The 15,043-nt window shown below is 38.6% G+C and overlaps 6 non-coding genes across 6 annotated transcripts; all 6 read left to right on the top strand.

Moving 5' to 3' along the window:
- Positions 1-1,351: 1,351 nt before the first annotated feature.
- On the top strand, positions 1,352-1,424 carry TRNAA-AGC (transfer RNA alanine (anticodon AGC)). Its single transcript has one exon. It is a non-coding gene; the product is annotated as a tRNA-Ala (tRNA).
- Positions 1,425-4,986: 3,562 nt separating this feature from the next.
- Positions 4,987-5,059, top strand: TRNAA-AGC (transfer RNA alanine (anticodon AGC)). Its single transcript has one exon. It is a non-coding gene; the product is annotated as a tRNA-Ala (tRNA).
- Positions 5,060-7,381: 2,322 nt separating this feature from the next.
- On the top strand, positions 7,382-7,454 carry TRNAA-AGC (transfer RNA alanine (anticodon AGC)). The gene has a single exon. It is a non-coding gene; the product is annotated as a tRNA-Ala (tRNA).
- Positions 7,455-8,083: 629 nt separating this feature from the next.
- On the top strand, positions 8,084-8,156 carry TRNAA-CGC (transfer RNA alanine (anticodon CGC)). Its single transcript has one exon. It is a non-coding gene; the product is annotated as a tRNA-Ala (tRNA).
- A 1,500-nt stretch (positions 8,157-9,656) lies between these two features.
- On the top strand, positions 9,657-9,729 carry TRNAA-AGC (transfer RNA alanine (anticodon AGC)). Its single transcript has one exon. It is a non-coding gene; the product is annotated as a tRNA-Ala (tRNA).
- A 2,238-nt stretch (positions 9,730-11,967) lies between these two features.
- On the top strand, positions 11,968-12,040 carry TRNAA-AGC (transfer RNA alanine (anticodon AGC)). Its single transcript has one exon. It is a non-coding gene; the product is annotated as a tRNA-Ala (tRNA).
- Positions 12,041-15,043: the final 3,003 nt, after the last annotated feature.

Below are 15,043 nucleotides of genomic sequence, written 5' to 3'. Positions count from 1 at the left end.
ACTGTAGAATACAAAGGGGATTTAGTTCAAATGGTGGTGTGCTCGCTTAGCATGCGAGGGGTAGTTGGTTCAATGACCTTGTTCTCTAAGTGTTTTCTTGGTTTCATGTGTGATTAGAGCAGTACAAGCAGCAAGCTTAATGGTACATTACATGAAGCAAATACACTGTTTCCCTGTTTCATCATGTTTCCCTGACATCATCATGGCAATATCATAATGGGTTCATGATGACATCATCACAATGGGTTCATGATGACATCATCATGATGACATCATAATGGGTTCATGATGACTTCATCATCATAATGGGTTTATGATGACATTATCATGACGACATCATGAAGGGTTCGCGATGACATCATCATAAAGGGTTCATAATGACATCATAATGGGTTCATGATGACATCATCATGATGACATCATGATGGGTTCGTGGTGACTTCATTACAATGGGTTCATGATGACATCATCATGACGAAATCATAGTGGGATCATGATTACAGCATCATAATGGGTTCGTGATGACATCATCATGATGACATCATAATGGGTTCGTGATGACATCATCATGATGACATCATAATGGGTTCGTGATGACATAATCATGATGACATCATAATGGGTCCGTGATGACATCATCATGACATCATAATGTGTTCGTGATGACATCATCGTGATGATATCATAGTGGGTTCATGATGACATCATCACAATAGGTTCATGATGACATCATAATGGGTTCATGATGACATCATCATGATGACATCATAATGGGTTCATGATGACATCATCATGATGACATCATAATGTGTTCGTGATGACATCATCGTGATGACATCATAATGGGTTCATGATGACATCATCACAATAGGTTCATGATGACATCATCATGATGACATCATAATGGGTTCGTGATGACTTCATCATCATAATGGGTTCATGATGACATCATAATGGGTTCATGATGACATCATAATAGGTTCATGATGACATCATCACAATGGGTTCATGATGACATCATAATGGGTTCAGGATAACATCATCATGACAACATCATAATGGGTTCATGATGACATCATCATAATGGGTTCATGATGACATCATGATGACATCATAATGGTTTCGTGATGTCTTCATCACCATAATGGGTTCATGATGACACGCTGGCAATAAATTGGAGGGAAACAAACTATATAGACCTTATGCTTTCCCACAGATTTTACATGTGCTTTTCAAGTGTTTTCTTGGTTTCATGTGTACTTTGAGCTGTACATGCAGTAAGCCCATCAGTACATTGCATGCAGCAAATACACTGTTTCCCTGTTTCACCTAAAACAATGAACTCAGTGTAGGGGAATTAGCTCAAATGGTAGAGCGCTCGCTTAGCATGCGAGAGGTAGCGGGATCGATGCCCGCATTCTCCAGTTACTTTATTTATACTTTATAAATTTTCAATAATGTTGTGCTTAACGCTGGCAATAAATTGGAGGGAAACAAACTATATAGACCGTATGCTGGCAATAAATTGGAGGGAAACAAACTATATAGACCTTATGATTTCCCACAGATTTTTCATGTGCTTTTCAAGTGTTTTCTTGGTTTCATGTGTAATTAGAACAGTACATGCAGCAAGCCCATCAGTACATTACATGCAGCAAATACACTGTTTCCCTGTTTCACCTAAAACATGCCACTCTATGTAGGGGAATTAGCTCAAATGGTAGAGCGCTCGCTTAGCATGCGTGAGGTAGCGGGATCGATGCCCGCATTCTCCAGTTACTTTATTTATACTTTATAAATTTTCAATAATGTTGTGCTTAACGCTGGCAATAAATTGGAGGGAAACAAACTATATAGACCTTATGATGGCAATAAATTGGAGGGAAACAAACTATATAGACCTTATGATTTCCCACAGACTTTTCATGTGCTTTTCAAGTGTTTTCTTGGTTTCATGTGTAATTAGAACAGTACATGCAGCAAGCCCATCAGTACATTACATGCAGCAAATACACTGTTTCCCTGTTTCACCTAAAACATGCCACTCTATGTAGGGGAATTAGCTCAAATGGTAGAGCGCTCGCTTCGCATGCGAGAGGTAGCGGGATCGATGCCCGCATTCTGCAGTTACTTTATTTATACTTTATAAATTTTCAATAATGTTGTGCTGAACGCTGGCTATAAATTGGAGGAAAACAAACTGTATAGACCCTATGCTTTCCCACAGATTTTTCAACTTCACGAATAACTGTAAAATACAAAGGGGATTTAGTTCAAATGGTGGTGTGCTCGCTTAGCATGCGAGGGGTAGTTGGTTCAATGACCGTGTTCTCTAAGTGTTTTCTTGGTTTCATGTGTAATTAGAGCAGTACAAGCAGCAAGCTTAATGGTACATTACATGAAGCAAATACACTGTTTCCCTGTTTCATCATGTTTCCCTGACATCATCATGGCAAGATCATAATGGGTTCATGATGACATCATCACAATGGGTTCATGATGACATCATCATGATGACATCATAATGGGTTCATGATGACTTCATCATCATAATGGGTTTATGATGACATTATCATGACGACATCATGAAGGGTTCGTGATGACATCATCATAAAGGGTTCATGATGACATCATAATGGGTTCATGATGACATCATCATGATGACATCATGATGGGTTCGTGGTGACTTCATTACAATGGGTTCATGATGACATCATCATGACGAAATCATAGTGGGATCAAGATTACAGCATCATAATGGGTTCGTGATGACATCATCATGATGACATCATAATGGGTTCGTGATGACATCATCATGATGACATCATAATGGGTTCGTGATGACATCATCATGATGACATCATAATGGGTCCGTGATGACATCATCATGACATCATAATGTGTTCGTGATGACATAATCGTGATGATATCATAGTGGGTTCATGATGACATCATCACAATAGGTTCATGATGACATCATCATGATGACATCATAATGGGTTCGTGATGACTTCATCATCATAAAGGGTTCATGATGACATCATAATCAGTTCATGATGACATCATCATGATGACATCATAATGGGTTCATGATGACATCATCATGATGACATCATAATGTGTTCGTGATGACATCATCGTGATGACATCATAATGGGTTCATGATGACATCATCACAATAGGTTCATGATGATATCATCATGATGACATCATAATGGGTTCGTGATGACTTCATCATCATAATGGGTTCATGATGACATCATAATGGGTTCATGATGACATCATAATAGGTTCATAATGACATCATCACAATGATGTGTAATTAGAACAGTACATGCAGCAAGCCCATCAGTACATTACATGCAGCAAATACACTGTTTCCCTGTTTCACCTAAAACATGCCACTCTATGTAGGGGAATTAGCTCAAATGGTAGCGCGCTCGCTTTGCATGCGACAGGTAGCGGGATCGATGCCCGCATTCTCCAGTTACTTTATTTATACTTTATAAATTTTCAATAATGTTGTGCTTAACGCTGGCAATAAATTGGAGGGAAACAAACTATATAGACCCTATGCTTTCCCACAGATTTTTCAACTTCACGAATAACTGTAGAATACAAAGGGGATTTAGTTCAAATGGTGGTGTGCTCGCTTAGCATGCGAGGGGTAGTTGGTTCAATGACCTTGTTCTCTAAGTGTTTTCTTGGTTTCATGTGTAATTAGAGCAGTACAAGCAGCAAGCTTAATGGTACATTACATGAAGCAAATACACTGTTTCCCTGTTTCATCATGTTTCCCTGACATCATCATGGCAATATCATAATGGGTTCATGATGACATCATCACAATGGGTTCATGATGACATCATCATGATGACATCATAATGGGTTCATGATGACTTCATCATCATAATGGGTTTATGATGACATTATCATGACGACATCATGAAGGGTTCGCGATGACATCATCATAAAGGGTTCATAATGACATCATAATGGGTTCATGATGACATCATCATGATGACATCATGATGGGTTCGTGGTGACTTCATTACAATGGGTTCATGATGACATCATCATGACGAAATCATAGTGGGATCATGATTACAGCATCATAATGGGTTCGTGATGACATCATCATGATGACATCATAATGGGTTCGTGATGACATCATCATGATGACATCATAATGGGTCCATGATGACATCATCATGACATCATAATGTGTTCGTGATGACATCATCGTGATGATATCATAGTGGGTTCATGATGACATCATCACAATAGGTTCATGATGACATCATCATGATGACATCATAATGGGTTCGTGATGACTTCATCATCATAAAGGGTTCATGTTGACATCATAATGGGTTCATGATGACATCATCATGATGACATCATAATGGGTTCATGATGACATCATCATGATGACATCATAATGTGTTCGTGATGACATCATCGTGATGACATCATAATGGGTTCATGATGACATCATCACAATAGGTTCATGATGACATCATCATGATGACATCATAATGGGTTCGTGATGACTTCATCATCATAATGGGTTCATGATGACATCATAATGGGTTCATGATGACATCATAATAGGTTCATGATGACATCATCACAATGGGTTCATGATGACATCATAATGGGTTCAGGATAACATCATCATGACAACATCATAATGGGTTCATGATGACATCATCATAATGGGTTCATGATGACATCATGATGACATCATAATGGTTTCGTGATGTCTTCATCACCATAATGGGTTCATGATGACACGCTGGCAATAAATTGGAGGGAAACAAACTATATAGACCTTATGCTTTCCCACAGATTTTACATGTGCTTTTCAAGTGTTTTCTTGGTTTCATGTGTACTTTGAGCTGTACATGCAGTAAGCCCATCAGTACATTGCATGCAGCAAATACACTGTTTCCCTGTTTCACCTAAAACAATGAACTCAGTGTAGGGGAATTAGCTCAAATGGTAGAGCGCTCGCTTAGCATGCGAGAGGTAGCGGGATCGATGCCCGCATTCTCCAGTTACTTTATTTATACTTTATAAATTTTCAATAATGTTGTGCTTAACGCTGGCAATAAATTGGAGGGAAACAAACTATATAGACCGTATGCTGGCAATAAATTGGAGGGAAACAAACTATATAGACCTTATGATTTCCCACAGATTTTTCATGTGCTTTTCAAGTGTTTTCTTGGTTTCATGTGTAATTAGAACAGTACATGCAGCAAGCCCATCAGTACATTACATGCAGCAAATACACTGTTTCCCTGTTTCACCTAAAACATGCCACTCTATGTAGGGGAATTAGCTCAAATGGTAGAGCGCTCGCTTTGCATGCGAGAGGTAGCAGGATCGATGCCCGCATTCTCCAGTTACTTTATTTATACTTTATAAATTTTCAATAATGTTGTGCTTAACGCTGGCTATAAATTGGAGGGAAACAAACTATATAGACCCTATGCTTTCCCACAGATTTTTCAACTTCACGAATAACTGTAGAATACAAAGGGGATTTAGTTCAAATGGTGGTGTGCTCGCTTAGCATGCGAGGGGTAGTTGGTTCAATGACCGTGTTCTCTAAGTGTTTTCTTGGTTTCATGTGTAATTAGAGCAGTACAAGCAGCAAGCTTAATGGTACATTACATGAAGCAAATACACTGTTTCCCTGTTTCATCATGTTTCCCTGACATCATCATGGCAAGATCATAATGGGTTCATGATGACATCATCACAATGGGTTCATGATGACATCATCATGATGACATCATAATGGGTTCATGATGACTTCATCATCATAATGGGTTTATGATGACATTATCATGACGACATCATGAAGGGTTCGTGATGACATCATCATAAAGGGTTCATGATGACATCATAATGGGTTCATGATGACATCATCATGATGACATCATAATCGGTTCGTGGTGACTTCATTACAATGGGTTCATGATGACATCATCATGACGAAATCATAGTGGGATCATGATTACAGCATCATAATGGGTTCGTGATGACATCATCATGATGACATCATAATGGGTTCGTGATGACATCATCATGATGACATCATAATGGGTTCGTGATGACATCATCATGATGACATCATAATGGGTCCGTGATGACATCATCATGACATCATAATGTGTTCGTGATGACATCATCGTGATGATATCATAGTGGGTTCATGATGATATCATCACAATAGGTTCATGATGACATCATCATGATGACATCATAATGGGTTCGTGATGACTTCATCATCATAAAGGGTTCATGATGACATCATAATCGGTTCATGATGACATCATCATGATGACATCATAATGGGTTCATGATGACATCATCATGATGACATCATAATGTGTTCGTGATGACATCATCGTGATGACATCATAATGGGTTCATGATGACATCATCACAATAGGTTCATGATGACATCATCATGATGACATCATAATGGGTTCGTGATGACTTCATCATCATAATGGGTTCATGATGACATCATAATGGGTTCATGATGACATCATAATAGGTTCATGATGACATCATCACAATGGGTTCATGATGACATCATAATGGGTTCAGGATAACATCATCATGACAACATCATAATGGGTTCGTGATGACATCATCACAATAGGTTCATGATGACATCATCATGATGACATCATAATGGGTTCGTGATGACTTCATCATCATAAAGGGTTCATGATGACATCATAATCGGTTCATGATGACATCATCATGATGACATCATAATGGGTTCATGATGACATCATCATGATGACAATATAGTGTGTTCGTGATGACATCATCGTGATGACATCATAATGGGTTCATGATGACATCATCACAATAGGTTCATGATGACATCATCATGATGACATCATAATGGGTTCGTGATGACTTCATCATCATAATGGGTTCATGATGACATCATAATGGGTTCATGATGACATCATAATAGGTTCATGATGACATCATCACAATGGGTTCATGATGACATCATAATGGGTTCAGGATAACATCATCATGACAACATCATAATGGGTTCATGATGACATCATCATAATGGGTTCATGATGACATCATGATGACATCATAATGGTTTCGTGATGTCTTCATCACCATAATGGGTTCATGATGACACGCTGGCAATAAATTGGAGGGAAACAAACTATATAGACCTTATGCTTTCCCACAGATTTTACATGTGCTTTTCAAGTGTTTTCTTGGTTTCATGTGTACTTTGAGCTGTACATGCAGTAAGCCCATCAGTACATTGCATGCAGCAAATACACTGTTTCCCTGTTTCACCTAAAACAATGAACTCAGTGTAGGGGAATTAGCTCAAATGGTAGAGCGCTCGCTTAGCATGCGAGAGGTAGCGGGATCGATGCCCGCATTCTCCAGTTACTTTATTTATACTTTATAAATTTTTAATAATGTTGTGCTTAACGCTGGCAATAAATTGGAGGGAAACAAACTATATAGACCGTATGCTGGCAATAAATTGGAGGGAAACAAACTATATAGACCTTATGATTTCCTACAGATTTTTCATGTGCTTTTCAAGTGTTTTCTTGGTTTCATGTGTAATTAGAACAGTACATGCAGCAAGCCCATCAGTACATTACATGCAGCAAATACACTGTTTCCCTGTTTCACCTAAAACATGCCACTTTATGTAGGGGAATTAGCTCAAATGGTAGAGCGCTCGCTTAGCATGCGTGAGGTAGCGGGATCGATGCCCGCATTCTCCAGTTACTTTATTTATACTTTATAAATTTTCAATAATGTTGTGCTTAACGCTGGCAATAAATTGGAGGGAAACAAACTATATAGACCTTATGATGGCAATAAATTGGAGGGAAACAAACTATATAGACCTTATGATTTCCCACAGACTTTTCATGTGCTTTTCAAGTGTTTTCTTGGTTTCATGTGTAATTAGAACAGTACATGCAGCAAGCCCATCAGTACATTACATGCAGCAAATACACTGTTTCCCTGTTTCACCTAAAACATGCCACTCTATGTAGGGGAATTAGCTCAAATGGTAGAGCGCTCGCTTCGCATGCGAGAGGTAGCGGGATCGATGCCCGCATTCTCCAGTTACTTTATTTATACTTTATAAATTTTCAATAATGTTGTGCTGAACGCTGGCTATAAATTGGAGGAAAACAAACTGTATAGACCCTATGCTTTCCCACAGATTTTTCAACTTCACGAATAACTGTAGAATACAAAGGGGATTTAGTTCAAATGGTGGTGTGCTCGCTTAGCATGCGAGGGGTAGTTGGTTCAATGACCGTGTTCTCTAAGTGTTTTCTTGGTTTCATGTGTAATTAGAGCAGTACAAGCAGCAAGCTTAATGGTACATTACATGAAGCAAATACACTGTTTCCCTGTTTCATCATGTTTCCCTGACATCATCATGGCAATATCATAATGGGTTCATGATGACATCATCACAATTGGTTCATGATGACATCATCATGATGACATCATAATGGGTTCATGATGACTTCATCATCATAATGGGTTTATGATGACATTATCATGACGACATCATGAAGGGTTCGTGATGACATCATCATAAAGGGTTCATGATGACATCATAATGGGTTCATGATGACATCATCATGATGACATCATAATGGGTTCGTGGTGACTTCATTACAATGGGTTCATGATGACATCATCATGACGAAATCATAGTGGGATCATGATTACAGCATCATAATGGGTTCGTGATGACATCATCATGATGACATCATAATGGGTTCGTGATGACATCATCATGATGACATCATAATGGGTCCGTGATGACATCATCATGACATCATAATGTGTTCGTGATGACATCATCGTGATGATATCATAGTGGGTTCATGATGACATCATCACAATAGGTTCATGATGACATCATCATGATGACATCATAATGGGTTCGTGATGACTTCATCATCATAAAGGGTTCATGTTGACATCATAATGGGTTCATGATGACATCATCATGATGACATCATAATGGGTTCATGATGACATCATCATGATGACATCATAATGTGTTCGTGATGACATCATCGTGATGACATCATAATGGGTTCATGATGACATCATCACAATAGGTTCATGATGACATCATCATGATGACATCATAATGGGTTTGTGATGACTTCATCATCATAATGGGTTCATGATGACATCATAATGGGTTCATGATGACATCATAATAGGTTCATGATGACATCATCACAATGGGTTCATGATGACATCATAATGGGTTCAGGATAACATCATCATGACAACATCATAATGGGTTCATGATGACATCATCATAATGGGTTCATGATGACATCATGATGACATCATAATGGGTTCGTGATGTCTTCATCACCATAATGGGTTCATGATGACACGCTGGCAATAAATTGGAGGGAAACAAACTATATAGACCTTATGCTTTCCCACAGATTTTACATGTGCTTTTCAAGTGTTTTCTTGGTTTCATGTGTAATTTGAGCAGTACATGCAGTAAGCCCATCAGTACATTGCATGCAGCAAATACACTGTTTCCCTGTTTCACCTAAAACAATGGACTCAGTGTAGGGGAATTAGCTCAAATGGTAGAGCGCTCGCTTAGCATGCGAGAGGTAGCGGGATCGATGCCCGCATTCTCCAGTTACTTTATTTATACTTTATAAATTTTCAATAATGATGTGCTTAACGCTGGCAATAAATTGGAGGGAAACAAACTATATAGACCGTATGCTGGCAATAAATTGGAGGGAAACAAACTATATAGACCTTATGATTTCCCACAGATTTTTCATGTGCTTTTCAAGTGTTTTCTTGGTTTCATGTGTAATTAGAACAGTACATGCAGCAAGCCCATCAGTACATTACATGCAGCAAATACACTGTTTCCCTGTTTCACCTAAAACATGCCATTCTGTGTAAGGGAATTAGCTCAAATGGTAGAGCGCTCGCTTAGCATGTGAGAGGTAGCGGAATCGATGCCCGCATTCTCCAGTTACTTTATTTATACTTTATAAATTTTCAATAATGTTGTGCTTAACGCTGGCAATAAATTGGAGGGAAACAAACTATATAGACCTTATGATGGCAATAAATTGGAGGGAAACAAACTATATAGACCTTATGATTTCCCACAGACTTTTCATGTGCTTTTCAAGTGTTTTCTTGGTTTCATGTGTAATTAGAACAGTACATGCAGCAAGCCCATCAGTACATTACATGCAGCAAATACACTGTTTCCCTGTTTCACCTAAAACATGCCACTCTATGTAGGGGAATTAGCTCAAATGGTAGAGCGCTCGCTTTGCATGCGAGAGCTAGCGGGATCGATGCCCGCATTCTCCAGTTACTTTATTTATACTTTATAAATTTTCAATAATGTTGTGCTTAACGCTGGCAATAAATTGGAGGGAAACAAACTATATAGACCCTATGCTTTCCCACAGATTTTTCAACTTCACGAATAACTGTAGAATACAAAGGGGATTTAGTTCAAATGGTGGTGTGCTCGCTTAGCATGCGAGGGGTAGTTGGTTCAATGACCGTGTTCTCTAAGTGTTTTCTTGGTTTCATGTGTAATTAGAGCAGTACAAGCAGCAAGCTTAATGGTACATTACATGAAGCAAATACACTGTTTCCCTGTTTCATCATGTTTCCCTGACATCATCATGGCAATATCATAATGGGTTCATGATGACATCATCACAATGGGTTCATGATGACATCATCATGATGACATCATAATGGGTTCATGATGACTTCATCATCATAATGGGTTTATGATGACATTATCATGACGACATCATGAAGGGTTCGTGATGACATCATCATAAAGGGTTCATGATGACATCATAATGGGTTCATGATGACATCATCATGATGACATCATAATGGGTTCGTGGTGACTTCATTACAATGGGTTCATGATGACATCATCATGACGAAATCATAGTGGGATCATGATTACAGCATCATAATGGGTTCGTGATGACATCATCATGATGACATCATAATGGGTTCGTGATGACATCATCATGATGACATCATAATGGGTTCGTGATGACATCATCATGATGACATCATAATGGGTCCGTGATGACATCATCATGACATCATAATGTGTTCGTGATGACATCATCGTGATGATATCATAGTGGGTTCAAGATGACATCATCACAATAGGTTCATGATGACATCATCATGATGACATCATAATGGGTTCGTGATGACGTCATCATCATAAAGGGTTCATGATGACATCATAATCGGTTCATGATGACATCATCATGATGACATCATAATGGGTTCATGATGACATCATCATGATGACATCATAATGTGTTCGTGATGACATCATCGTGATGACGTCATAATGGGTTCATGATGACATCATCACAATAGGTTCATGATGACATCATCATGATGACATCATAATGGGTTCGTGATGACTTCATCATCATAATGGGTTCATGATGACATCATAATGGGTTCATGATGACATCATAATAGGTTCATGATGACATCATCACAATGGGTTCATGATGACATCATAATGGGTTCAGGATAACATCATCATGACAACATCATAATGGGTTCATGATGACATCATCATAATGGGTTCATGATGACATCATGATGACATCATAATGGGTTCGTGATGTCTTCATCACTATAATGGGTTCATGATGACACGCTGGCAATAAATTGGAGGGAAACAAACTATATAGACCTTATGCTTTCCCACAGATTTTACATGTGCTTTTCAAGTGTTTTCTTGGTTTCATGTGTAATTTGGGCAGTACATGCAGTAAGCCCATCAGTACATTGCATGCAGCAAATACACTGTTTCCCTGTTTCACCTAAAACAATGGACTCAGTGTAGGGGAATTAGCTCAAATGGTAGAGCGCTCGCTTAGCATGCGAGAGGTAGCGGGATCGATGCCCGCATTCTCCAGTTACTTTATTTATACTTTATAAATTTTCAATAATGTTGTGCTTAACGCTGGCAATAAATTGGAGGGAAACAAACTATATAGACCGTATGCTGGCAATAAATTGGAGGGAAACAAACTATATAGACCTTATGATTTCCCACAGATTTTTCATGTGCTTTTCAAGTGTTTTCTTGGTTTCATGTGTAATTAGAACAGTACATGCAGCAAGCCCATCAGTACATTACATGCAGCAAATACACTGTTTCCCTGTTTCACCTAAAACATGCCACTCTATGTAGGGGAATTAGCTCAAATGGTAGAGCGCTTGCTTAGCATGCGTGAGGTAGCGGGATCGATGCCCGCATTCTCCAGTTACTTTATTTATACTTTATAAATTTTCAATAATGTTGTGCTTAACGCTGGCAATAAATTGGAGGGAAACAAACTATATAGACCTTATGATGGCAATAAATTGGAGGGAAACAAACTATATAGACCTTATGATTTCCCACAGACTTTTCATGTGCTTTTCAAGTGTTTTCTTGGTTTCATGTGTAATTAGAACAGTACATGCAGCAAGCCCATCAGTACATTACATGCAGCAAATACACTGTTTCCCTGTTTCACCTAAAACATGCCACTCTATGTAGGGGAATTAGCTCAAATGGTAGAGCGCTCGCTCCGCATGCGAGAGGTAGCGGGATCGATGCCCGCATTCTCCAGTTACTTTATTTATACTTTATAAATTTTCAATAATGTTGTGCTGAACGCTGGCTATAAATTGGAGGAAAACAAACTGTATAGACCCTATGCTTTCCCACAGATTTTTCAACTTCACGAATAACTGTAGAATACAAAGGGGATTTAGTTCAAATGGTGGTGTGCTCGCTTAGCATGCGAGGGGTAGTTGGTTCAATGACCGTGTTCTCTAAGTGTTTTCTTGGTTTCATGTGTAATTAGAGCAGTACAAGCAGCAAGCTTAATGGTACATTACATGAAGCAAATACACTGTTTCCCTGTTTCATCATGTTTCCCTGACATCATCATGGCAAGATCATAATGGGTTCATGATGACATCATCACAATGGGTTCATGATGACATCATCATGATGACATCATAATGGGTTCATGATGACTTCATCATCATAATGGGTTTATGATGACATTATCATGACGACATCATGAAGGGTTCGTGATGACATCATCATAAAGGGTTCATGATGACATCATAATGGGTTCATGATGACATCATCATGATGACATCATAATGGGTTCGTGGTGACTTCATTACAATGGGTTCATGATGACATCATCATGACGAAATCATAGTGGGATCATGATTACAGCATCATAATGGGTTCGTGATGACATCATCATGATGACATCATAATGGGTTCGTGATGACATCATCATGATGACATCATAATGGGTTCGTGATGACATCATCATGATGACGTCATAATGGGTCCGTGATGACATCATCATGACATCATAATGTGTTCGTGATGACATCATCGTGATGATATCATAGTGGGTTCATGATGACATCATCACAATAGGTTCATGATGACATCATCATGATGACATCATAATGGGTTCGTGATGACTTCATCATCATAAAGGGTTCATGATGACATCATAATGGGTTCATGATGACATCATCATGATGACATCATAATGGGTTCATGATGACATCATCATGATGACATCATAATGTGTTCGTGATGACATCATCGTGATGACATCATAATGGGTTCATGATGACATCATCACAATAGGTTCATGATGATATCATCATGATGACATCATAATGGGTTCGTGATGACTTCATCATCATAATGGGTTCATGATGACATCATAATGGGTTCATGATGACATCATAATAGGTTCATAATGACATCATCACAATGATGTGTAATTAGAACAGTACATGCAGCAAGCCCATCAGTACATTACATGCAGCAAATACACTGTTTCCCTGTTTCACCTAAAACATGCCACTCTATGTAGGGGAATTAGCTCAAATGGTAGCGCGCTCGCTTTGCACGCGAGAGGTAGCGGGATCGATGCCCGCATTCTCCAGTTACTTTATTTATACTTTATAAATTTTCAATAATGTTGTGCTTAACGCTGGCAATAAATTGGAGGGAAACAAACTATATAGACCCTATGCTTTCCCACAGATTTTTCAACTTCACGAATAACTGTAGAATACAAAGGGGATTTAGTTCAAATGGTGGTGTGCTCGCTTAGCATGCGAGGGGTAGTTGGTTCAATGACCTTGTTCTCTAAGTGTTTTCTTGGTTTCATGTGTAATTAGAGCAGTACAAGCAGCAAGCTTAATGGTACATTACATGAAGCAAATACACTGTTTCCCTGTTTCATCATGTTTCCCTGACATCATCATGGCAATATCATAATGGGTTCATGATGACATCATCACAATGGGTTCATGATGACATCATCATGATGACATCATAATGGGTTCATGATGACTTCATCATCATAATGGGTTTATGATGACATTATCATGACGACATCATGAAGGGTTCGCGATGACATCATCATAAAGGGTTCATAATGACATCATAATGGGTTCATGATGACATCATCATGATGACATCATGATGGGTTCGTGGTGACTTCATTACAATGGGTTCATGATGACATCATCATGACGAAATCATAGTGGGATCATGATTACAGCATCATAATGGGTTCGTGATGACATCATCATGATGACATCATAATGGGTTCGTGATGACATCATCATGATGACATCATAATGGGTTCGTGATGACATCATCATGATGACGTCATAATGGGTCCGTGATGACATCATCATGACATCATAATGTGTTCGTGATGACATCATCGTGATGATATCATAGTGGGTTCATGATGACATCATCACAATAGGTTCATGATGACATCATCATGATGACATCATAATGGGTTCGTGATGACTTCATCATCATAAAGGGTTCATGATGACATCATAATCGGTTCATGATGACATCATC

Source organism: Spea bombifrons, chromosome 5 (genome assembly GCF_027358695.1).
Source record: "Spea bombifrons isolate aSpeBom1 chromosome 5, aSpeBom1.2.pri, whole genome shotgun sequence".
NCBI classification, from domain to species: domain Eukaryota; kingdom Metazoa; phylum Chordata; class Amphibia; order Anura; family Pelobatidae; genus Spea; species Spea bombifrons.
Note: the sequence above shows the minus strand (reverse complement) of the source record. Positions and strands in the feature narration are given on the sequence as shown.